The 27,480-nt window shown below is 41.5% G+C and overlaps 1 protein-coding gene and 1 non-coding gene across 2 annotated transcripts in view; one reads left to right on the forward strand and one right to left on the reverse strand.

Moving 5' to 3' along the window:
• Positions 1 to 27,480, reverse strand: part of CSMD1 (CUB and Sushi multiple domains 1) — a 1,628,138-nt gene that overhangs the window by 590,852 nt on the left and 1,009,806 nt on the right. The gene's annotated exons all lie outside the window — the stretch shown is intronic.
• LOC133050696 (U6 spliceosomal RNA) lies at positions 25,127 to 25,228 on the forward strand. Its single transcript, XR_009691674.1, has one exon. It is a non-coding gene; the product is annotated as a U6 spliceosomal RNA (small nuclear RNA).

Here is a 27,480-nt window from a genome sequence, read left to right on the forward strand (position 1 = left end):
CACTTCCCTTCCCACCGTCAGGGCTCCGGCTGCCGCTGCCACACGGCCGCCAGATGAGTCACAGCCCGAGAGCCCCATGCACCTCTGCAAAGCTCCCCCTGCAAAGTGCCCCGACTGTCCTATTCTGGGCAGAGCTCACTGCAGTCAGGTCTCAGGACATAGGCAGTGTGTGCAGATAAGCTTGCATTAAGGTGAAGAAGAAACATAAACGCCGAATGAATTCCTGACACGAGAAGGTGAGACCAGAAATCCTGGGACACGGGCAGTCCCAGAAGACAGGAGTCTCCCTAACAGGAGCTGCAAAGCCTGGCTGCCTGGAACTCCCTCTTTGTAACTACATTCAGGACCCAGGGGACAGCAGATAAAGACTGGGTCCACACAGTGGGGGACTTCTCAACCTAGACAGAGCTATAGACCTGTGTATTATTTGTATGATGTAATACATATTTGTATATATATGTATAATCTGTATATATGCGAATGTTATTTGTATAAATATTATACATATATGATAATATATGCATTATTTCTATTTGCATATATACATATTGTATGTGTGTGTGTGTGTTATATACACAAATATGGGTTTCTCCTGTGGTTCAGATGGTAAAGAATCCGCCTGCAATGCAGGAGACCCAGGTTCAATTCCTGGGTTGGGAAGATCCCTAAGAGAAGGGAATGGCAACCCACTCAAGTATTCTTGCTTGGAGAATTCCATGGATAGAGGAGCCTGTTGAGCTATAGTTCATGGGGTCATCAAGAGTCATACACAACTTTCACTTTCTACTTTCATAAACATATATATTACAGTCGATACATATTATACAAAATATACTATATGGGTGGTGGTACTTTGGTTGCTAAGTTGTGTCTGAGTCTTTGTGACCCCATGGGCTATAGCCCACTAGGCTCCCCTGTCCATGGGATTCTCCCAGCAAGAATACTGGAGTGGGTCGCCATTCCCTTCTCCTGGGTATCTTCCCGACCCAAGGATCAAATCTGAGTCTCCTGCATGGCAGGCAGATTGTTTACTGCTGAGTCACTAGGAAAGCCCAATATATTATACATAAGAATGTAACTTACATCATACATAGTAGTTTAATATGTATGATACATAATATTATATATATTATTTCTATTTAAGTATATTTTTGTTCTTTATATATAACACAGTTATAGGTATAGATACAACTCTGTGATACCTCATCCCTAGAGAGTCACTCACAGTAAAAGATTTGACAAGGAATAAACCCACCATGAAAAAGGGTTGGAAAACAAATTTTAAAACAAAATACAACTTGCCCTTTTCAGCCTTGGTTCAGTGCAGAAGAAGAAGAAATCATTGCCAAGAATTTATGACTCTAAGTCAGTGTTCATATGGGTTCATAACCTAAATTTATGGAACCCATGCGTCCCTACAACTCTCAAGGTGGAACCAGAATTCAAGGATATTCTTTAGCAGTGACCATTGAAAACTGTCAGAAGCAAACACAAGTCCTGTGTGGGGGAGCAGGGCTTTCATCAGAGCCTCAAAGAGCCCCCAGTGATCCGGGGAACATGAGTTCACCATAAACCAGACAAGTACAACATCAGACGAGGATTTAGTGAGCAAAGGCCAGGAGAGTCCAGACTCCAGGGAGTGGGCTTACAGAGCCCCCGGGGTGAACGCCTGTTCAGTGTCCCTGCAGCTCAGAGAAAGACTGAATATGTGACCAGGGGACCAGGAGGAGCAAACAATCCTTAAGAGGCTGTAGACTGACCCAGAAGAGCCTTTGGAAACCAAACACGTACATTAAGAACACACTCCGTGTTGCTATTACCTAAAGATATAATGGCAGAAACCAAAATTAATACATGCAACAATAGACTTTAAGAAGTTATTCAGAATGTAGCACAGAGTGAAAAATAATAATAGCTGGTGGACATGAAAGTCTAAGGGCACAAGGGAGAAGATGAGAAGGTCTGCACAGGCTGTCCTGGCGTCTCAGAAAACGGTCTCCAAGTCAGGAAGGTGCAATGATTACTGCGATGGTGTGTGAGATCCGCATCAGGGCAGCTCAGTGCGTGAGTTATGTGTGAGCTATGGTGTGTGAGATTTACACCCTCAGGGAGGGTCAGCAGAACAGTAGAGACGAGGAGAGAATCTTTCAACAGCAAAAGGTCTGGGTTGGGGGCAGGGGAGAGAAGCAGGAGGCCAGAGCACTCGGGATGGGGTTCGCCGACTGAGGACCACTTTAACCCTCAGCTTCTTCCACACCAGTTGGCAGAAACCCCCAGGGCCTTTTCCTGCACTGCTCTCAGGGAATTAAGTTAATCACTGGGTCAATCAACCTAATCAGTTAATTTTAACTGGAGAGTGGTTAAGCGACTCAGATCAACTGGGTTTAACGTCTGGGCATGGGATTCACAAGCCCTAAGGACTGCATGTTCGGTTACTAGGAAGGGGGCAGAAGTGAGGTTCCTGACAGAGGAGAAGTGTGTCAAATGGGCTTTGTTTCAAAAACACCTGGAAACAAACATTGGAAACTACGGATGCAAATGAACTTATTTATAAAACAGAGAGACTCACAGAGGTAGAGATGAAACTTACGGTTGCTGGCAGGAAAGGGAAGAAGGAAAGGATAGTTAGGGAGCTTGGGATGGACGTGTACACACTGCCAAATTTAAAATGGATAACCAACAAGGACCTACTGAATAGCACAGGGAGCTCAATGGTTTGTGGCACCCTGGATGGGAAGGGAGTTTGGGAGAGGATGGATACATGTATATATATATATAGTTGAGTCCGTTTGCTGCCCACCTGAAACCATCACAACAATTTAATTGGCTATACCCTAATACAAAATTTAAAAAAAAGTATATTAAAGAAAAAGGAGCTAGTGGCATCAGAGCATCTGACTTTTGTCTAAGGACGAGCTCTTAACCAGCGTCAGCAGCACTACCCGGGAGCTCAGAAATACACATTCTTGAAAGTTCAGACCCTGCCCAGACCTACTGCTCCCGGACTTCCAGGGCTGGGTCTAGCGACCCAAGTCCTAGTAAACTCTCCAGGTGGGTCTGATGCAGGTGAAACTCCAGCCCTGTTCCTCTGGGGGAATTTAAACAGCAGCATTGGCAGCAATCCTCTGTGATCAGTGTGTTGCTGGAAGCATAGGGTGTGAAGCTTCCTGGCTCCGAGCTGTGTTGAGAGCTCCAGAAACACACAGATGAGAGCTGAGATGAGAGGGAGATGAGGGTCTGATAACTGCAGCTGCGTTTTCCTCATCTTAAAATAGGGCAGTAAGAAGACAAGACAGAAACCACGCAATTTTCCTTTGGACAGCCACACTTCTCCTCTTGTCAGCAGAAGACACTGAAGAAAAGGGCAAGCAGGTAAAAAGGAAAGGTTAGGACGGAACAGAAGGATCACAAGGCTGTGAGAGGGGCGAGGACGGCAAGGTGAGGGTGGGCAGAGGAGAAACATCCTTAGGAGAGCTGTTTCCTGGGAACTGCAGGTTTTCTGATGCTCAGCCTCTAAAGAGAAAGGCAATCACTGATCCTCGCCCTGTCTGTGTTCCTTTCTGCCTCCTCGTGGCTCTTCCTGCGGCTCAGGGAAAGCCAGCAACTTGTGACAACACTGAATTGCAAAGCATCCGTCCCGAAGGTGGGGACCAGTCTGAATCCTGAGATCAATAACGTGAGACGAAACCGCCCGAGTTGGCTTCCTACTCTGCTTGGTCAGGGAAAGAGCACAAAATCAATGACAGCAAGAGTCACAAGCTCTCCCAGGCCAGCAATGATCCGCGCAGTGCATTTGCCTCTGGAAGTTGCAACAAAGAACGCAGGTGAACACACAGGCGTTCTCTCAGAGGCCGGAGCAAAAGCCTTGGAGGAAACACCCTCCCTTACTGAGGAGAAGGCTTTGACAGCCAGGCTGGTAGAAGCTGAGCTTCAGGCTTCTCTGCCTTCTGCTCTCAGAGGAAGGGAAGGGCTGGCAAGAGACGAAGCGAGACCCTGACTGGCCACTGCTGGGGAGGAGGGTGGTCCCAGGGGAAGACAGAGGCCATGATGCGGAGGGGAGCCCCCTGCAAATGCAGACACCACAGCGAGACCTCAGACGTCAAAAGGATATGCGGCTGGAGCTTGAGAGCTTTATTTTACTTTGCAAAAGAGATGGAGGCTTCCTCTTGCCTGAGATTACAGAGACAGAGCTATGTTGTTTTAAGAAAAAAATTAAATACATACTGAAAGAAAGAGGTCTGTTACTGCTACAGTATTCTTGCCTGGAAAATCCCATGGATAAAGGAGCTTGGAAGGGTCGCAAAGAGTCAAAGAGTCAGACATGACAGAGCACACAAAGACACAAGAGAACATTAACTGCATTTAGTGGAGGTTTAAGGGCTTCCCTCATAGCTCAGTTGGTATAGAATCTGCCTGCCATGTAGGAGACTCGGGCTCGATCCCTGGGTTGGGAAGATCCCCTGGAGAAGGGAATGGCAACCCACTCCAGTATTCTTGCCTGGAGAATCCCATGGACGGAGGAGCCGGGCAGGCTACTATTTATGGGTTCGCAAGAGTCAGACACGACTTAGCAACTAAACCACCACTACCAAGCATGTATTGGGCAATTTTAGCATGAATACAATTGTCTTCAAAATATGTCTTCCTTTACTTCCTGACTAAATTCTATTTAACAAAATGTATCCTGCGCATGCTCAGTCACTTCAGTTGTATCTGACTCTTTGCAATCCTATGGACTGTATCCCGCCAGGCTCCTCCATTCTTGGAATTCTCCAGGCAAGAATACTGGAGTGGGTTGCCAAAAAAGCCTTCCTCCAGGGGATCTTCCCAACCCAGGAATCAAACCTGAGCCTCCTGCATTGCAGGCAGATTCTTTATCCACTGAGCTACCTGGGAAGCCCAACAAAATGTATCCTAAGGGAATATTTAAGAAAACTTCTTTAAAAATTAGTGGCAGTAATGTTATTTATAACAATTTCAGTATAGTAATAGTAAAAGTGCTGAAAACATCCTAAACTCCCAACAAAAGGAAATGGATTAAATTAATTGTGGCACAGCTGCAAAATGGAAAACTCTTAAGCCAGGAAAATATATTTGGAAGAATATTTATCAACATATAAAAATATTCACAGGGACTTCCTTGGTGGTCCAGTGGCTAAGCCTCCTTGCTCCCAATGCAGGGGGCCCAAGTTTGATCCTTGGTCAGGGAACTAGACCCCATATACCCCAATTAAGACCCAGTGTAGCTAAATAAATGAAATGATTTTATTAAAGAAAGAAAAATATTCATAATATATGAAATGAAAAACAAAAATAGTTATGGAAAATTCTGTCATATTGGAAAAAAATTATATGCACATATACATAAAAAGCAAGGTTATATGCCCAGATGTTAACTGCGTACTTTTTTGCATTTAAAAATAGAGATTTTTATCAAAAGGTTTGTTTTTTCCTTTGCATTTTCCAATTTTTGTCTATGCCTGCATTGCTTTGTAGTAAGAAATCAAAACAAAAGTCTCTTTTCAATTAAAAAAAAACTTAAGTAACTTGTTTGAAAATAAGGGAAAATTGCATCTATTAAGAAAATAATAATTTCCTTTTGAAATGTAAATAAAAATCTGGTAGATTAGTAGTTGGGATTCAGGGGAGAAGTAACATTTCATAATGTATGAATTTGTTTCCCTGAGACTCAGTAGGACTGTCCAAAGCAGCAGTTAGGAGACCACTAAAAATGAGTAACTTTCTAGGTTCCTGCCAAAGGCATACTCAAAGGGCCGGATTTGCCTGGTTTTCACACCTCATTAGCACTTCTTTTAAAGGGAGCTTTCAACTTGACAGGAGGGGGAGGATGTTTTCCATGGATAAGAACCACTGTCGTCAGTCTTCTCTTTATTGATCCAGCCCTGCCAGCCTGTCTGCCCTTCCCACAAGCCAGTCTCACTCCCCTCTGACTTAATTTGGTGTGTGCGTCCCTGCCTTGGGGGTGGGGTGGGCAGACAGAAATCATACTCATATCTGGATAACTGTACATCATCATTTATAATTATTCTCAACTCACAGGGTTCGATTCCTGGGATGTGAAGATCCCCTGGAGAAAGGAATGGCAATCTGGCCCACGATTCTTGCCTGGAAAATTCCATGGACAGAGACTGGCAGGCTACAGTCCATGGGGTTGCAAAGAGTTGGATGCAACTGAGCAACTGACGCTTTCACTTTCAAGTGTGAGTTTTTCACAGTGATTCAGCATCTCTATCCTTCTTCTTATGGAGAAGGTTTGGTGCCCATGGGAGTGAGCCTGGCATCCTCTCTGGAGTGGCGGTTGTGTCCAGCCCTTGATAGAGTAACACCAACTGGGATAGGAGCTGAGACTGACAACAGTGACCATGTTCATGTAAACTCACGGGTGGGACTGCAGACAGGGTCATATGATGGCCTGTACTCTTCAAAACATCCGAGCTCTGACAAAGAAAGAAGAAACTATTCCTGACTAAAGGATCCATCCAATTCCATGTCTGAGCCTGGGATGGATCTCAGGTCAGGAAGGGATAGCATCAAGTTCGTTGTTGGAACCACTGGCAATATTTGAAATTTGATACAATGGTATTTGATAAAAGTGCTAAGTTAAATTTCTTGAATTTGAAAATTATAGTGGTGTTATTGTAAGATATTGATTTTGTTCTTGGGAAATAAATATTGAAGTATTGTTTGGGGGGAAGAGAGAGAGAGACAGAACTAGAGAGAGAGAGAGAGGGAAAAAAACATTTAAAGAACAAATGTGGCAAAATGTATAAGGTTGGTGAATCCGAGAGAAGAACGCTTTGTACTAGTCTTGTGACTATTCTGTAAATTGGGAATAATTTAAAAGTAAAATATTATACCTGGTTTATTTGCAGAAAAATATATCTCTTCATAAAGTATTAAAACCTATTGTAAACAGCAGTGCTTTGCAAGGAGGCCAAACATACTCCTATTTGCTGGGCAGCTGATCAATAAGCCAGACATAGCGCATGGCTGGAGGCAGAGGACAGAGGTGTAATGTGATTTCCCTGCAAGTAGGGGTTTCTACCAAGAATGGGATTCCCAGCTTTGCTCTGGGTCTCTGCTTCCACCACTGGAAACTGGGATTTCGCTCCTGACTACTCCAGCTTGTCTTTCTCTGTTGTTCCCATTCTCTGTCTCCTTTCCTTTATTTCTCATGCATTAAGTGGAATGAGGACACAGACACTGCAATTCATTCGCCTCCTTTATAAAGTGATCAGTGTCACATTTTGTTTGACATGCAATAGAAACAATCTGTAAATATATCCCCTTTCTCCATTGGTGACATGCTCATTCAACATTTAATTTTATATTCTACTCAGTTATTCTCTTACCTTTGAAAATCTACATACCTTGTTTGATGAGAGATTCAAGCTTTTACATTTATCATTACAAAATGATTTTATAATATTTTGTTCCCCACCAGGGATTAAACCTGCACCCTCGGCAGTGAAAGGGCTGAGTCCTAACCACTGGACCGCAGGGAGTCCCCTCCTCGTCTCCTTTTGAACGTCTCATCAGGCTTCTAATCTTCCACTTCTACCTCCAAGCTGCTCCCACCATACATTTCCCTCCAGTAAGTGCTCCATCCTTCCATCTTTAGACCCCAATTCTTTGAGTCAGCTTTGCCTCATTTCCTCCTATAGCTCACCCATGGGAAAATGCTGTTGGCTGTATCTCAAAATGCATGGATAACACGGCCCCACCTCACCATCCACCGCCACACCCCACTGCTCTCTTGATTACTGCAGTAGCTCCATTTCTACTTTTTCCTTGCCTCCTCCTATTGCCTAGACTGCATTCCCAACTGAGCCAGTGCGCTCCTTTAAATGAGTAAGGCAAGTCATGTCATTCCTGTCCCAAATTCTTCTAAGGATTCCCCCATTACCTGGAGACAAAGCCCAAATCCTTACAGTCATCCACAAGACTGAAAACGATCTAGTCCTTCCCACTCAGCAGGGGTCCCCTTGATCTTGAGTCTCCCTCTGATTCCACCAGTTTGCATCTCTGCCCCTCTTGGTGTACCTTGAACTTGCCTGGGACCTAATGCCTCAGGGCCTTTGCACATTCCGTCCTTCTGCCTGGAACAGGCTTCCTCCACTGAGGTGCACAGCAGGCCCCTAACTTCATCCACTCAGGACTCCCCTTCAAGGTCAACTCATGAATAATGAGGTCTTTGCTGACCGCTGTGTATAAAACGGTAGGACCAGCACTGAACCTTGGCACTCCCTACTCGGCTTCATTTTCCTCCAGAGCACTTCCTCTCATCTGATACACTGTGTCTTTCCTCGGTTGTTTTCTGCCCTTCCCCCACCCCCCCTGCACTGGAACATAAACTCTCAGAGGACAGGGATGCTTTATCAGTTTTGTTTGCTGTTGCATTCTCAGAACCTACAACAGTGTGGTGCATAGTCAGAACTTGATAAATATTCATTGAAGGGATAAATTAACACCACTGAAGATGGAAGCCCCCTTTATTTTAACTACATAAAAGCATAATTAGCTCTCTTGGCACTATGAATAACACTCAAATTCGATTAAAAGTCAATAAAAGGCACTTAAAAATACTTTTTATCAGAAAACAGCTCTTGGCTAAGATTCATTCATCAGAGGAAAGCTTCATTTTGACATGCATGCATTAATGCTTGATCAACCGAAAGCACTGTAAAGTCATATATTTCAAAATTTAAGACTATATAGAGCTTCCCTATTCAGATGTGTCTCGTGCAGGTAGAAGGGAGCTCCATTGGAAGTGGTTTAAAAAGAATGATGTGGAGTGATTCCAGGTCTTTCTCTATCTCACCCCCCCACTCCGGCCTGGGGCAGCCAGCTCTCTACCAACCCCTAGACATCACCTGCGGAATTCCAGCTGGAAAAATGAAGACCCCAGTAAGGGCCTGCCAACCCTCACTGCCGCTCCACGAGAGTGCTGAAATGACTTGTCTCTAAAGAATAACACATTTAATAGCCAACACATATTTCATAGATGTAATTATATATTTCTCTGCATTCTTAAACCCTGAAATGATAGTCTTGATTCTGACAGCATCAGTGTTAAAAATCAACATTTGCTCTCCTGTCTGAAACTGACAGTTTCATTTCAGCCATGACAGCCTACAGTTGTCATATAAGAAAGTACGATGTGAACTTGGATTACTGATGTGAAAAGTCCAGTATTGCCAAGAGAGGCTGAGTACCCAGCATCTGGTTAGGCAGAAATCACTATAATCATAATCGTGTCTTATTTATGTTAGAGTCGTGGGTATTTGCAGGAAACAGTGTTACCACCCACCCACTTTTTACCACCCACACACTCACACACCACTGAACGTAGCCTAAAACACAAGGATGTTTTAGTGTTTGCCTCCAGCTTGACTGAACTGTACTTTGTAGAGACTGATTGAAAATGACATTGTTAGTCAGAATTTAGATACCATGAAAATATAAAGCTTTGTGAAATGATGTAAGAATTTATGGTAGAATATGTAAAGATACATATTTGGTGGCCAGCTGAAATCTTTTTGTCTTAGACCAAGTGCAAGTATTAGATGTGTGTAAAAGAAGGTGTGGGTGGATGCATGGTATGTGTTTAAGGAAAAGAAATTATTGGAAACAGGGTACATAGCATTCAAAAAATAAAGAGGAAACAAAAGTCTAAATCTGCAAGGTGAAGAGAAATTAAATTTAAAAATAGGAATTTTCCATGACTACATAGAGTGTATGGGTTTCCCTGGTGGTTCAGACGTTAAAGGCTCTGCCTACAATGTGGGAGACCTGGGTTTGATCCCTGGGTCAAAAAGATCTCCAGGAGGAGGAAATGGCAACCCACTCCAATATTCTTGCCAGGGGAATCCCATGGACAGAGGAGCCTGGAGGGCTGCAGTCCACGGGGTCACAGAGTGGGACATGACTGAGCAACTTCCACACACATACACAAATGGAGAGTGTAGAAGAAGAACTCAATTTCTGTGTAAACTCAGAGAACCTGCATAGCATTTTCAAAGCAAGCTGGCCTTTCCTTTGCTGGGCCTGAGAGACTATCTGGGGAAACCTAGGCAGGACAGCCTGAATCTCAGGCTAGAGCTGACAGAGAGGGCTCTGAGCATCTCTGCAGGTAACAGAGCTCCAGACCTGGAGCCGAACTGAACAGACTCAACACACATCGTCTCTACTGGGTCTACCGGTTGGCCCAGTGCTGTCAGGGGTGCCAGACTCCATAGGGCACTGCTGGGTGTCTCATCATCTACTCCAAAACATCCACAGGACTTGGAGAAAGGATGGGCTCTGTGCTGAACCAGGAGACATGAGCTGGCCTCTACAGAGTACAGCATGAGCATCTCGTCTGGCACCTGCTGCAATATTGGTCTTCAAGATTCTCTAGCACGAAATGCCATGAGTAGGGAGTGATACAGCAAAATCTCTCTTTATATTTTTATTTAATTAAAACAATCAGTTAAAGAGGGAAACTATTTTTAAAAAGCACCTGAGCATTTTTAACCAGGCTATTTACAAGACCAATGCCCTAACCACTTAGCTATGGAGCCAACTGCATTAACCAGACTATTTAAATTCCAAGTGTGAAAATGTACATCAATTTCCCAAACATCAGCTCTAGAGCTAACACATTTTCTTTTCAATACTGGTCCATAGGCAACTTTTTTCTGTTCTTTTTCTGCAACTCTAACTCATCAGTGTTTCCAAGGCAAACCATTCAATATCACAGAAATCCAAGCCTATGACCAGATGAGTAACACTGAAGAGGCTGAAGCTGAACAGTTCTATGAAGACCTACAAGACCTTCTAGAACTAACACCCAAAGAAGAAGTCCTTTTTGTTATAGGGAACTGTAATGCAAAAATAGAAAGACAAGAGATACCTGGAGTAACAGGCAAATCTGGCCTTGGAGTACAAAATGAAGCAGGTTTCAAAGGCTAACAGAGTTTTGCCAAGAGAACACACTGGTCATAGCAAACACCCTCTTCCAACAACACAAGAGAAGACTACACATGGACATCACCAGATGGTCAATACTGAAATTAGATTGATTATATTCTTTACAGCCAAAGATGGAGAAGCTCTGTACAGTCAGCAAAAGCAAGACTGGGAGTTGACTGTGGCTCAGATAATGAACTCCTTATTGCCAAATTCAGACTTAAATTGAAGAAAGTGGGAAAAAACACTACACCATTCACATATGACCTAAATCAAATCCCTTATGATTATACAGTAGAGGTGACAAATAGATTCAAGGGATCAGATCTGATAGACAGAGTACCTGAAGAACTATGAACAGAGGTTTGCCACATTGTACAGGAGGCAGTGATCAAGACCATCCCCAAAGGGGAAAAAAATGCTAAAAGGCAAAATGGTTGTCCAAGGAGGTCTTACAAATAGCTGAAAAAAGAAAAGTCATGAAGGGCAAAGGAGAAAAGGAAAGATATATCCATTTGAATGCAGAGTTCCAAAGAATAGCAAGGAGAGATAAGAAAGCCTTCCCCAGTGATCAATGCAAAGAAACAGAGGAAAAAATAGAATGGGAAAGGCTAGAGATCTCTTCAAGAAAATTAGAGATACCAAGGGAACATTTCACGCAAAGATGGGCACAATAAAGGACAGAAGTGGTACGTACCTAAGAGAAGCAGAAAATATTAAGAAGAGGTGGCAAGAACACAGAAGAACTATACAAAAAAGATCTTCATGACCCAGATAACCACAATGGTGTGATCATTCACCTAGAGCCAGACATCCTGAAATGTAAAGTCAAGTGGGCCTTAGGAAGCATCACTATGAACAAAGCTAGTGGAGGTGATGAAATTCCAGTTGAGCTATCTCAAATCTTAAATGATGATGCTGTGAAAGTGCTGAACTCAATATGCCAACAAATTTGGAAAACTCGGCAGTGTGGCCACGAGACTGGAAAAGGTCAGTTTTCATTCCAATCCCAAAGAAAGGCAATGACAAAGAATGTTCAAACTACTACACAATTGCACTCATCTCACATGCTGACAAAGTGATGCTCAAAATTCTCCAAGCCAGACTTCAACAGTACATGAACCGAGAACTTCTAGATGTTCAAGCTGGATCTAGAAAAGGCAGAGGAACCAGAGATCAAATTGCCAACATTCCCTGGATCATAGAAAAAGCAAAAGAGTTCCAGAAAAACATCTACTTTTGCTTTATTGACTATGCCAAAGCCTTTGACTGCATGGATCACAAGAAACTCTGGAAAATTCTTAGAGATGGGAATACCAGCTCACCTGACATGCCTCCTGAGAAATCTGCATGCAGGTCAACAAGCAAGAGTTAGAACTGGACATGGAACAACAGACTGGTTCCAAATAGGAAAAGGAGTACGTCAAGGCTATATATTGTCACCCTGCTTATTTAACTTAGATACAGAGTACATCATGAGAAACGCTGGGCTGGAAGAAGCACAAGCTGAATCAAGATTGCTGGGAGAAATATCAGTAACCTCAGATATGCAGATGATACCACCCTTATGGCAGAAAGTGAAGAGGAACTAAAAAGCCTCTTGATGAAAGTGAAAGAGAAGAGTGAAAAAGTTGGCTTAAAACTCAACATTCAGGAAACTAAGATCATGGCATCTGGTCCCATCACTTCATGGCAAATAGATGGGGAAACAATGGAAACAGTAACATACTTTATTTTGGGGGGGCTCCAAAATCACTGCAGATGGTGATGGCAGCCAAGAAATTAAAAGATGCTTTCTCCTTGGAAGAAAAGCTATGACCAACCTAGATAGCATATTAAAAAGCAGAGACATTACTTTGTCAACCATGGCCCATCTATTCAAAATTATGGTTTTTCTAGTAGTCATGTATGGATGTGAGAGTTGGACTATAAAGAAAGTTGAGCACCGAAGAGTTGATGTTTTTGCACTGTGGTGTTGGAGAAGATTCTTGAAAGTCCCTTGGACTGCAAGGAGTTCCAACCAGCCCATCCTAAAGGAAATCAGTCCTGAATATTCATTGGAATGACTGATGCTGAAGCTGGAACTTCAATACTTTGGCCACCTGATGCGAAGGACTGACTCATTTGTAAAGATCCTGATGCTGGGAAAGATTTAAGGTGGGAGGAGAAGGGGATGACAGAGGATGAGATTGTTGGATGGCATCACTGACTCGATAGACATGAATTAAGAGTAAGCTCCAGGAACTGGTGATGGACAGGGAAGCCTGGTGTGCTGCAGTCCATGGGGTTGCAACGAGTCAGACAGGACTGAGTGACTGGACTGGACTGAACTGAACTGAACTCATCAGTGATGATCTGAAACTTCCAGTTTTTGGTGACTATAAAGTGAAGTAAGAACTCAGGACCCCAGAAGGCTATCTGAGTGCATAATCCTTTTATTCTTCAAAAAGTTCTTCCCCACAAGTTTTTTTGTAGTTATCTTCCCTTCAGCTAATTTGGTAGAAATTTTCATTTTTAGCTATTTTTCTACAGACAGGATTACTCCCTTCTTAAAAACTCATATAGCATTGGTTTATCTGAGATTTTATTAAATTACATAATTATGATGACAAATAAACTGACAGAAATAGGTTTGACACAAATACACAACCAGATTCTGTATGCACACACATCACACCTGCTGGGGAACCCAACCTTGCAAAGTACTAGGAGGAACTCCCTAGTGATGACAGCTAGCCAGCCAGGTGCCTCCAGCAGGAATCATTAAAAGAGCCAGTTAATCCTGCAAGTTCAGTGTCTTTTGTAGAAACACACACACAGTTCTACTCTATATATGTCCATTCTGAATCATTTATCACTTCACATAAACTTGAAGTCAGGCAGTTAGCTATTATGTAAGAAAACAAGAAAGGATGGCTCTAAAAGCACAAAAGAAGATAAAATCTTCAAATTTACAAGACTGAACCAAGAGAGACACATGGAAGATGCTCCAGACTTCACTTCACTAGAGAAAAGTCAGGCACAATCTTCTCCCTGTGATGCCAGGAACAAGAACAAGGTTGCACCCCAGAACAAAGACCAGGTGCCCCAAGATCCTCCAACATCGATTCCACCAAGTCCAGAGCCCCTTTCCTTGCAGGGCTGGTAAAGAACATTTATTCTGCCATTAAACCAAAAACTTAAATTGGAAATCCCTCTGGGGGATTCTTCACCACTAGCACCAAATATGTGATAAATATGTGACATATTTGAACCCATGTCCAAATCCCCCTGCCTTGAACACAGGTGCTCCGAGGTTTGGGGGTGGGTGAGTTCAGCACAGAGTGGGTGGGGGAGGGGGAAGGTCTCTTGAGGAAGGCGATGCCTACAGCCCAACTAGGAATGTTCCCTCCCACACTTAGTGAGGGAGAGAATGTGGGGTCACCACTGAAGACAGGAAGGGGAAGGGAAAAGCCAGAGTGCACTCAGTCTAAAACACCCCCCGAAACGGCCAAGGGTCAGGAGGCTTCAGGCACGAAGGTCCAGCAGTGCTTTCTCAGAAAACCTTTCTAAGCAGTAGCTTTCACTTTACACGTGGTCTGTGCTCTTCCTTATTTTTTTTCCCTCTCTGAGGATGACTTATCTGACACAATGATTCAGATCTCCATCATTAAAATGAAGTCTTCGGTGGAGAAAAATCTGCACTGGAAGCGTTTACTAGGCAACAATGAAAGCTTCAATCTTCTAATCTCCAAAACAATCTTACATGTTCAAGTAGGAATAGAGGGTGGGGAGTTTGGGTTGCTCCAAGGAGCCTTTTTTCTCTTCATTGTTGACATAGTTATTTTTCTGCAAGAATGACTTTAAGCACCGGAGACCCACTTTAACAGCCAGTCGGTAATGTTTAAGGGGTGAGTATATGTTGGAGAAGACTCTTGAGAGTCTCTTGGGCAGCAAGGAGATCAAACTAGTCCATCCTAAAGGAAATCAGTCCTGAATATTCCTGAATATTCATTGGAAGGGCTGATATTGAAGCTGAAACTCCAAAGCCTGATGCGAAGAACTGACACATTGGAAAAGACCCTGATGCTGGGAAAGATCGAAGGCAGGAGGAGAAGAGGGCAGTAGAGGACAAGATGGTTGGATGGCATCACCAACTCGATGGACATTAGTTTGAGCAAGCTCTGGGAGCTAGTGATGGACAGGCAGGCCTGATGAGCTGCAGTCCATGGGGTCACAAAGAGTCGGACACGACTGAGTGGCTGAACTGCCTGACTGATACACCCTAACCTCGTCTTCCTGGTTGGCGCTGGTGGTGAAGAATCCACCTGCCAACGCAGGAGACGCAAGTTCAATCCAGGGATTGGGAGGCAAGATCCCTGGTGAAGGGAATGGCAACCCACTCCAGTATTCTTGCCTGGGAAATCTCATGGACAGAGGAGCCTGGAGGGTTACAGTTCATGGGGTGGGTGGCAGAGTCAGGCATGACTGAGCATGTGCACACACACACATGACCTAGTTGTAGCCAGTAAGGCATGGGGAAGGTGTGTGGGGCATTTCTGGGGAAGACAGTGCCCCGCTCTCTCTCTTAATGCATTTGGGCCTTGCCCAGGAGGCTAGGAGATTGCCTGAGCTATTATAATCACTGGATCCCTATCTTCAAACTTCCTGACATTGACAGAAACAAAACGCTGTGGTTTCAGCCATTTTCACTCAAATATTCCACTACTTTCAGCATGACACTCCTAACTCTGAAAGCATAAAAATAAAGAATAGGCCATTAACACAGACATCGAAAATATAGTATTCAGAAGACAGCCTAGACAGGCCTATGAACGGGAGCACAAAACCATATAGGGACCTCGTACACTTTACTCCCAAGAACATATTTACAACCATCTTAACATTTAGAGTCAATCCTAAAACGGCACAATACAAGGGAATGTATAAATGTGAGCAGCACCTTAATGAGGGCCTGGAGTGAGCAATAGAAAGTGATAATTAGGAGGAAGGATCGAAAAATATAAAACACAAATGTAATCAATGCCTCTGTCCTAGATGTGGAACAATAAGCACTACCTTGTTTTCAAAGGTCACACCTGGGAGTGTGGAGATGGACTAACACTGAAGGGGATGCATATATACTAGTATATGTATATATATATGCATGCATATATATATATATATATACACACTGTTGAAAAACACTTCAGAAAATAATATATCTTTGCTTTTCTGCAATTAAAATTTACAGTGTAAAACACTTTCTCTGACAATTTAAAATGAACTTTAAAAACTAAATCTGGTGAACACTGGATAAAGGTGTTATTTTTTAGATTTCCTTTTTCCAGTTCTTAGAGTTTCTAGCCTTGAGGTCAATGTGACATATTTGTTTCAAGCAAACACTGCCGAGAATTTGAGCTGCATGCTTTCGCTGACAATAGCAGAAATTTTGTGGCGCATGGTGTTAGGTGATGTGGTTATTTTTCTTGCCTCAGAAAGAAATTTTCTGTGTGTATGAGCCTGCTTATTCTGTGATCTTTTGTGGTGATAAAGAATTTGACCCAAATAGATGTAACAAATAAGATAAAGGTGAGTTGCTATCACACTATTGTTTAAAAACTTTATGCCATGTTTAGTTTAAAACGAGGCCAACATGACATTAACTATTATGATTTTAAAAAGAGCAACATGTCTTCTGCTAATATTTTGTGTAATGAAACAGATTCTTTTTATATGCATGATGTAAATCTATATGATTTTAAAGTAATGCTGGATTTGGTAAAGGGTCATGAAAGTACCGTCAGGCATATTCCAAACATATACGTAAATATAATATGGGATATAGTGAAATATCACTTGAATTAGTTTTGTGTCTTATTTTAATCTTAGTGCCTTTATTGTATTTTTGAATGAGGAGATAATAGGTAATAAAAAAAAGATGTGTCTGTAAAATGTGTACTGGGATATCACTGCTCAAATTCAGAAGCATTTGTGTTTCACCATGAATAATGGTTTGATGAAGAGGAATGAATTCACATTTGAATGTATTGAAAATCAGTCTTCAGAAGCAGTCTCTTCATCACCCCCAAGAAGGCTGGTGGAAAAGATGTCTCGGTTTGTATAAAGTTCAAATCCACAACCCAAATGCAGGACAAGGCATTTTCAGCTATAAAATCAGAGTCTAGAAGACACACCCTCACTGAAGGCTGAGCTGTTGCTGGCCTGGGGCTGGTGCCTCAGCGACCATGGTGCACAATATCCATCTCCTTGAAGGCTGTGATCTACTGGAGAGAGGTGGGTGACACACACATAAACAAGCCAAAGTTGAATTTGCCAGATCCTGGTAAGGGCTATGGAAAAAAAAAAAATACTGGGTACAAAGGACAAGATATTTGCAGGGTAGGCCTGCTTGTTTTGTAGATGGTAGTGGAATTCCTAACGAAGGCTGGGCCTAATTCATACTGATGGCCAAGTTAAACTCTTGTGTCTTGCAGAGGCCTGCAGGTGGCCCAGAGGTAAAGAACCTGCCTATGATGCAGGAGACACAACAGGAGACATAGGATCAATCCCTGAATGGGGAAGATCTCCTGGAGGAGGAAACAGCAAGCCACTCCAGTAATCTTACCTGGAGAATCCCATGGACAGAGGAGCCTGGAGGGTCCAGGGGGTCGCAAAGTCAGACACGATTTAGTGAGTGAGCACACCAAGTGTGTTCAGGAAGACTTGCTCACCAGGCTGTCAGACTGGCCATTAAGATGCTACCTTTGGCTTGAGTTCAGCAAGCTGACACGCCTCTTTGGGTGAAGGTACTCAGGGGGCTGGAGCCAGACAGGTGTCGACCCAGAGGTCATGTCAGAGGTCTTCCCTCCTGGGCCTACCCGCCGTCAATGGAAACCACTCAGAATAGAGAAGCAGCATGTTCTGAATCTGGAGTCACCCTCCTCGCGTGAGTGCTCAGTCGGTCAGTCGTGTCCAACTCTTTGCGACCCCATGGACTGTAGCCCACCAGGCTCTTCTGTCCAGGGGATTCTCCAGGAAAGAATACTTGAGTCGATTGCCACGTCGTCCTCCAGGGGATCTTTCCAACCCAGGGATTAAACCCGCATCCCTTATATCTCTTGCATTGGCAGGTGGGTTCTTTACCACTAGCATCACCTGGGAAGCCCTCCTCAAACTGGCTCGAAGTATGATTACTTTTAGAGCAAGTGTTCAAAGGTTTAAGTTTTCTGCTTCTTCCTTTTCTTCTCATGTTTTCATCTGTTTGGAATATAATGTTGTTTTTTGTTTGTTTTATAGCTTTATTCTTATGTAAAAATACTGAAATCTGCATCATATGAATCCATATAAAGTAAATACATAAATCTTCCAAATAAAGGAAAAGACATAATTAATAAAATAAGTATAAGTGTGCCACAGGCTAGAATAAAATCATTTGACATTTGTGTACTAAGGGGAAAAATTTGCCTTCAGGCTTTTACAAAAATTTCTGGAGATGTGATTTTATAAGAACAGACAATTCTAACCCTAGTGTTTGACCACCGAAAAGTAAACATAATTCCTGAAGGTAGCTCCTGCTTCAGGCAAATTAGTTCTATCATGCCTTAGGATACTAGCCAACAAAAGAAGGGAAAACAGTTTTAAGTAGGTCAGATAATCATAGCAACCCAGTTTCTGGGGTTGCACAGTTGTTGTGTGTGTGTGTCTGCTTTCCTGTTACAAACCTCATCTTTCCATTCCCGTGTGTTCTGGGGTTAAGATGACCCTTTCTTGCAGTAATGTGCCCTGCAGTCTGTCACCTGAACGTGAAATGGTTTCCAAACTGATTGAGCCGCTGGCCGATGATAATGCCAGCAACTACACTGTGGTCCTGTTCTCTTTCATGGACTTCTCTTCTACGCTCGCTCCAAGTGCACTAAAATCAATTGTAAATGGCAAAATCATTCACATCCAGGAAAGGTCTTCACAACACTAAACATTTGTATGACCAACAATTTTTTAAAAGAATTAACATATTTGAGACTATTTAGGTCACTATTTAAAGACTTCACTTGTGATAACCATTTTTTGTTTTTGCTTTTTTTTAAATAAACAATGAGTGAGGTCCTTCTGGAAACTGGACATTCCCTTCAATAGTAATCTGGAAAGCAGGCATGTTAACTGGCATCTTATAGGCTCAGAATTTTAATGCCAAGTCCTTTTAAAATGGATGCAACTTAAACCCACTTGCAAGCAAAAAAAAAAGAAAAAAAAAAGAGTTTGGAACATCAAGAAGTACTTTCTTCCAGTGAAGAGACTAAAAGAACAATGAAAAGTGAGAAAGAGTTCATCTAATTTTAAGAGCCTGGTTCACTCTTATCTAATACTTATCTAATATGCTGAAAAGCATACTGGATATAAAATAGCAGACATTTTTAGAAGGTAAGTTCTGTGAATGTTTCATAAAAATTATCCATTCATTTAAATTATTTACTGATCACTTAGTAAGGACAGAAATATCTTTAAACACTAAAGAGACTGGGTTCAAATCATAGATTTGGGGAACTTCCAAACACAGGAAGGGCTTCGCTGGTAGCTCAGCTGGTAAAGAATCCGCCTGAAATGCAGGAGACCCCGATTTGATTCCTGGGTCAGGAAGATCCCCTGGAGAAGGGATAGGCTACCCACTCCAGTATTCTTGGGCTTCCCTTGTGGCTCAGCTGGTAAAGAATCTGCCTGCAATGTGGAAGACCTGGGTTCGATCCCTGGGTTCGATCCCTGGGTTGGGAAGATGCCCTGGAGAGGGGAACAGCTACCCACTCCAGTGTTCTGGCCTGGAGAATTCCATGGACTGTATAGTCCATGGGGTTGCAAAGAGTCAGACACAACTGAGCGACTTTCACAGTACAGTACAAACACAGGAAGGGAATTTCAGGCGGCTGATACCCCTATAAGCATTCTAGTGGGTCACCCACCTGAACCATCTCAACCCCTAAATGTAGCCGCTTGGTGATTTAAAACCCAAATTGCGGCCCTACCCCGCCTCAGGTACAGGACACATGCTGAGGCTCTGAAGCTAGACAAAGCCAGGAGCACTGAAGATGAATCAAAGAAACTTTCACAGGTTGTTTCTCAGGAATTGCTGCAAAGGCTCTTGATGAGACAAGAAGGACACTAACAAACATCAATAGGAATAGGTCACCTGGGGATGGTAAAATGTAGAAAGACAGTGGTACAAACTATAAAGAAAATTTCCTTTATAATCACAGGGAATTTTCCTTCTTTATTTCCCCCTTCCTCCCTTCTTCCCCTCCTTCCATCCTCTCTTCTTTCTTTCTCTTTCTCATTTTTTGATTAGGGGTAAATATATACATTATACTTTGTATAAAGAAAAAATCTGGATTAGGAACAAGAATAATGACTTTCCCACCTAGAAATACCCAGACCCAAACTAACACAGAGCTAGCCCAAAGGCAAGTCATAGTGATATTACAACAACAATGACCTTATTGTTATTAAAAGAAAGTGAAAGTGAAGCCGCTCAGTCCTGTACAACTCTGTGACCCCATGGACTGTAGCCTATCAGGCTCCTCTGTCCATGGGATTTTCCAGGCAAGAATACAGGAGTGGGTTGCCATTTCCTTCTCCAGAGGGTCTTCCTGACCCAGGGATTGAGCCTGGGTCTCCTGCATTGCAGGCAGAAGCTTTACCATCTGAGCCACCAGGGTCCTACTCAAATAAAAGGGGCGTTCAAAACCCTCAGTAGGTTATTTCTCTCACAATAAAACACCAAAGCCAATTTGCATGTAAACTTAGTTTGAAGATGATGTTTATTTCATTAAAATCAAATGGTCAATGTGTGAAATATTTGAGTGGAAAGAACTTCTGTCTTACTGATGATTGCATTTCAGTGTATGAAAGATTGATCTCATACATAGACTTACAACCATAACTACTCCACATAGTTTTCCTTAGTGGGAATTATTCTAAAATTTTTTTGCATCATTTTGATCTTAAAGTGAATTTCAGTCATGTTGAAATGAATATGCATTCATAATAGTTTTTTTAATTAAGTTTTTTCAATAAATTTATTTGAATTCATGCCTGCAATTTAAGGATTTCCTATTAATCCTGAAGGAATTGTATTATGTGCCACTTGTTTTGCTCTTTGTATTAACAATGCCATTCTAGACTTATGAAGTAATGTATATTAAATGTACACACTTCATATGGTGAAAAGTGTTAGTCACCCAGTCGTGTCCAGCTCTTTGTGGCCCCATGGACAGAGTAGCCTAGTGGGCTACAGGCAAGAATACTAAAGTGGGTTGCCATTTCCTTCTCCAGGGGATCTTCCCAACCTAGGGATCAAACTCAGGTCTCCTGCATTGCAGGCAGATTCTTTACCATCTGAGCCACCAGGGAAGCCCTCTCATATGGTAGATAATCTAATATAAATAGCATATTCTCTTAATTTTAGGTCTTTAGAACATTGTCATTAAACTGAACATGGAGTGGTAACATCTACTTTAAATGAGTCTAATTTCCTAAATGCTAACATAAGTATTCAGGAACAATTTATATAAATAGCACACAAATTCTTGAAATAACATGCAAGTTGTTCCAGTTCTAGGAACTCAGTGCTAAATATTCATAGCAACTGATTTCTGTGGCATAGCAGGGAGGTTCAGGGAAGTAAAATGATTTCTATTTTCTCCTATAGCTGTTTGAGAAGTGAGAGGTGGATAATGAAGACTATTACAGAGAGGGCCTTTTTTGTTTATTTCTTGTGTAGATGCTATGACAAAAATAATATAAAATTGGGCTCTAGTCTAGTACATTACTCTGACTTTTTTTTTTTTTTAATTTGGGACAAAGGTCACTTGCCCCATGGTTATCTGGAACTCCATGTAGCTTTTAAATCTTTGAAACACAGTTAGTAGGTTTTCTCTTTACCAACCACTCCTGGGTAACCCTATTTTTCCTTCTTTGAAATGAGGAATAAACCATGAATCAATCCCTTTGGATCCCCCAGTGTAGGAGAAAGGCAATGCTCACATGATAAAACAGATAACAGGAAAACAGTGCTGTTTTTATTAACAGCATGGGCTTTTCAAACAAGCGCAAATCAATTACAAATTCTATTATATTAATTCCCTTAACACTCTCACAAAAAATATCAGTAAATATCTGAGTTACCAATACACAATAGAAGTAGGGAGAAAAATCATACAGCATAAAATAACATTCCCAAATGGACTATAAAATGTTAACTTCTTTAGAGAAAAAATGTCATATGAATCTAAAATATGAAAATAAAATTTCCAAGTCAGAGACTGTCTTGATTGTGTAATCTAAAAGAACAGTCATAATTTCAAACTTGTAAGAGCAAAACCAAGTCACACGGTGTTCATTTTGAACAATACACTAATAATCAAGTTTTATTCAGGACTGACTGTATGCTCATCAATGTGCCCCTGGAAATAAGATATATTATCAACATACCTACCTGACATTTTACAGCTTATCTGTAACTACCTTCATCTGTATTCTTTGATTTAATAACATAAGACGAGTCTAAGGTAGTGGTTAGGAGTTTGGGCTCTGGAGTCGGAATATTTAAGATCAAATCCTCCTTGGATATGTATGAGCCATGGGGTGTTGTATACACTGCTTCACCTCTGAGTTTGTCTGTTACCTCATCTGTAGGAGAGCAGGGTTCTAACGTCAACTTCATGGGATTATTAAGAAGATTAAATGTACTAGCAATTCATATGGCGCCTGACAGCCCACAAGCGCTCTGTGAATCTGGACTCCTGTGGTGGTTGTTCCTTTGTTAAGACTCCAAGAGAGACTTTTTGTACACTAGGCTGTCTGCAAGGTGAAGCTCAGCCATTCAGTCTGGGATCAGCCATGTCTGACTTTATTAAGAGATCCTGAAGCAGAAGTTTTCTGTAAGCAGTTATAAGACACATGGCTAAGACTCCACAGAAAGGATGGGATTCAGCCATGCCTTTGATGCCACTGAGATAAAGCTTTGTTCAAATTTCACTGATGCTGATTGTAAATCTGCAGCCATTGGATGGGTCAGGGAATCAAAGTTTATATCTCAAAATTAAAATACCTTTATACAAAGAAGGGTTTCCCCTCCAGTTCCACGTTAGTCACTTGAATCAATTCTCTTCCAAAACTGTGATAGTGTGTACAAAATGGACACTGGTCAGGAAGTACAGACAGCTTAGTGTTCCTTAGGGTATGATTTGTAAAATATCTTACTGGGGTCATGTTGATGGTGGGTCAACAGCGCTGAGTTTTTTTCCACATGAGGAAAAATCAATTAAGGTAAGAAATCTGACTTTTACCTGCCTTGTATTATTTTATCTGTCACTACACCAGTTCAGTGAAAATAAAAAAATCAGGAGCATTTTCTCTCTTATCTTTACATGAGGAATGGTTGGACCTTCATCTCACCACAGTATTGAATATGGATTTCTAACTAAGATACCCAGATTCACAAGGAAAATAGGGAGCCCATTCTAGCACCATTAGAACTATCCACAAAGCTTATGGAAAGAGTCAGGGTGAAAGTAGGCAAGAGCTTGTCATAAAGGCAACACAACACACACTCTGAAGACTAAATTTCCATGACTAAAAGTCCACAAAAATATTACATTTAACTTAAATGGGAAGGAAATCCAAAATAGAGGGAGTATATGTATACGAATAGCTATAGAGTAGAAACTAACACAACTATATACACAACTTTATACAAACTTACAAATGAACAACACTATATCTGTAAAGCAAATATAGGGAGTGAATGTTGTTCAGTTGTGTCCAACTCTTTATGACCCTATGGGCTGTAGCCCGCCAGGCTTCTCTGTCCATGGGATTCTCCAGCCAAAAATACTGGAGTGGGTTGTCATTCCCTTCTCCAGGGGATCTTCCCAACCCAGGGATCAAACCCAGGTCTTCTGCATCACAGGCAGATTCTTTACAATCTGAGCCACCAGTGATAGCAACTATACGCCAATAAAAACTTTAAAAAAAGGATTAAAAAATAAAATGCTATATTTAACCAGGATTTTATTTTGTCTATCTATGCATCAAAGAATTCAGTCTTCTTTTTTTTTTCCTAAGATATCTTTTCTATTTGTGTTTGATTATTTGGGATATTAACATACACGAACACATGCAGATGTGTATACACACACACTACCCCCCCACACATACCTATACACATACATATAAGGCTGTGCTTAGTCACTCAGTCATATCCACTCTTTGTGGCCCCATGGACTGCAGCCTGCCAGGCTCCTCTGTCCATGGGATTCTCCAGGCAAGAGTGGGTTGCCATGCCATCCCCTAGGGGATCTTCCCAATCCAGGGATCAACCCAGATCCTCTGCATTGCAGGCGGATTCTTTACTGACTGAGCCACCAGGGAAGGCCCCTCCCCCCCACATATGTGTGTGTATAAAGTTACCCATCTGACATTTTTAAATCACTTCCAAGGAACATATACAATCTAAGGGGTTAACAGCACTTAGAAAAAGAATTTTCTACTTGGTTTGAAATTTAACATCCTGAATACTAACAATTATACTTAAAATTACTGTGACAATATTAGCTTGTGTGTATCCTTTACTTACGTATTGTTTTGACCAAATAAGATATAATTTGTTAGGGAAATAATCAGTATCTTGGTTGTTTGTTACCAAACTTCATTTTAATCAAATAATTGACTCTACAGGGTTCTAAATAACCCCTGGGGGAAATATTGTAAAAAATCACTTAAATGGAATAAACACAAAGTCTCAGGGTGTGTGGAAATAAGGCTATAGATCTTATCTAAAATGAATTAAAGTAAGCACTGAGGTACAACGAGGTATTTATCGAAGGAAGCAGCTTGATACCTGAAATGTCCCTTAGAGCAACCCTAGAAATGCTGTGAAAATCAGGCAGAGACTCAGCTTCTCCCTAATCTATGAATTCAGTGTTAGGATTCTGAGGGTTTACTTTTCACCTTTGTTTTACTCAACATACTGGAAAGAGCTCCTGTTTCTACACCTTACTCTCCCTTTCTTTAGCATCATTCTCTTCGGTCCTCTCTCTCGACCTCATAAGAACAGATTGAAGAATATGCCTCAAAAACCATTAAATTATGTCAATGAAATATCAATATAAAAGTGTATATTGGTGCTGCTTTAGTAATGCAGACATTGAAATTCAAATGACAGAAAAGCTTAGCATGGACCCTAAAAAAGGATGATGTTCAAATTCATGAGGCGTTTCATATTTATGTCAAATATTTGTGGTTGTTCAGCCTCTAAGTCAAGTCTGAATCTTTGTGACCCCATGGACTGCAGCACACAGGCTTCCCTGTCCTTCACTATCTCCAGAGTTTGCTCAAACTCACATCCATTGAGTCAGTGTTGCCTTCTAACCATCATTTCCTCTGTCACCCCCTTCTTCTCCTCCTCTCAATCTTCGCCAGGTTCAAGGTCTTTTCCAATGGGTTGGTTCTTCACATCAAATGGGCAAATCCTTGAAACTTGCTTCAGTATCAGCCTTTAAATGAATATTCAGGGCTGATTTCCTTTAGGATTGACTGGCTTGATCTCCTTGCTGTCCAAGGGACTGTCAACAGTATTCTCCAGTATCACAATTCAAAAGCATCAATTCTTCAGCTCTCAGTCATTTTTATGGTCCAACTCTCACATCTATACACAACAGTTTGGCAAAACAGCTTTGATTATATGGACCTTTGTTGGCAAATTTAGGTCTCTGCTTTTTAATATGCTGTCAGATTTGTCACAGCTTTTCTTCCAAGGAGTAAATGTCTTTTAATTTCATGGCTGCAATCACCATCTGTAGTGATTTTGGAGTCCAAGAAAACAGTCTGTCACTGTTTTCACTTTTTCCCCATTTTTGCCATGAAGTGATGGGACAGAATGTCATGATCTTAGTCTTTTGAATGTTGAGTTTTAAACGAGCTTTTCACTCTCTTCTTTCACCTTCATCAATAGGTTCTTTAGTTCCTCTTCACTTTCTGCCATTAGTGTGGTATCATCTGCATATCTGAGGTTGTTAATCTTTCTCCTGGCAATCTTGATTCCAGCTTGTGATTCATCCAGCCCAGGATTTCACATGATGTACACTGCATAGAGGTTAAATAAGGAGAGTGACAATGTATAGCCTTAACATAACTCTTTTCCCAATTTCGAACAGTCCATTGTTCCACATAAGTTTTAACTGTTGCTTCTTGACATGCACACAGGTTTCTCAGGAGACAGGTAAGGTGGTCTGGTATTCCCATCTCTTTAAGAATTTTCAACAGTTTGTTGTGATCCACACAATCAAAGCCTTTAGCATAGTCTCAATTAAGCACAAGTAAATGCTTTTCTGGAATTCTCTTGCTTTTTCAATGATCCAATGGATGTTGACAATTTGATTTCTGGTTCCCATTTCTATTCTAAATCCAGCTTGTACATCTTCAGGTCCTTTGTTCACATACTTTTGAAACCTAGCTTGAAGGATTTTGAGCATTACATAACTAGCATGTGAAATGAGCACAAATGTACAATAGTTTGAACATTCTTTGCCATTGCCCTTCTTTGGGATTGGAATGAAAACTGATCTTTTCTAGTCCTGTGGCCACTGCTCAAATTTCCCAACTTGCTGGTATATTGAGTCCAGCAATTTAACAGCATTATCTTTTAGGATTTGAAATAGTTCAGCTGGAATTTCATCACCTCCCCTAGCTTTGTTCCTGGTAATGCTTCCTAAGGCTCACTTGACTTCACATTCTGGGATGTCTGACTCTAGGTGAGTGACCACACCCTCATGGTTTTCAGGGTCATTAAAACTTTTTTGTATAGCTCTTCTGTGTAGTCTTGCTACCTCTTCTTAATCTCTTCTGCGTGTTAATTTTATATCCTGCAACTTTACTATATTCATTGATTAGCTCTAGTAATTTTCTGGTAGAGTCTTTAGGGTTTTCTATGTAGAGGATCATGTCATCTGCAAACAGTGAGAGTTTCACTTCTTCTTTTCCTATCTGGATTCCTTTTACTTCTTTTTCTGCTCTGATTGCTGTGGCCAAAACTTCCAACACTATGTTGAATAGTAGTGGTGAGAGTGGGCACCCTTGTCTCGTTCCTGATTTCAGGGGAAATGCTTTCAATTTTTCACCATTGAGGGTGATGCTTGCTGTGGGTTTGTCATATATAGCTTTTATTATGTTGAGGTATGTTCCTTCTATTCCTTCTTTTTGGAGAGTTTTAATCATAAATGAGTGTTGAATTTTGTCAAAGGCTTTCTCTGCATCTATTGAGATAATCATATGGTTTTTATCTTTCAATTTGTTAATGTGGTGTATTACATTGATTGATTTGCAGATATTGAAGAATCCTTGCATTCCTGGGATAAAGCCCACTTGGTCGTGGTGTATGATTTTTTTAATATGTTGTTGGATTCTGTTTGCTAGAATTTTGTTAAGGATTTTTGCATCTATGTTCATCAGTGATATTGGCCTGTAGTTTTCTTTTTTTGT

Source organism: Dama dama, chromosome 32 (genome assembly GCF_033118175.1).
Source record: "Dama dama isolate Ldn47 chromosome 32, ASM3311817v1, whole genome shotgun sequence".
NCBI lineage: Eukaryota > Metazoa > Chordata > Mammalia > Artiodactyla > Cervidae > Dama > Dama dama.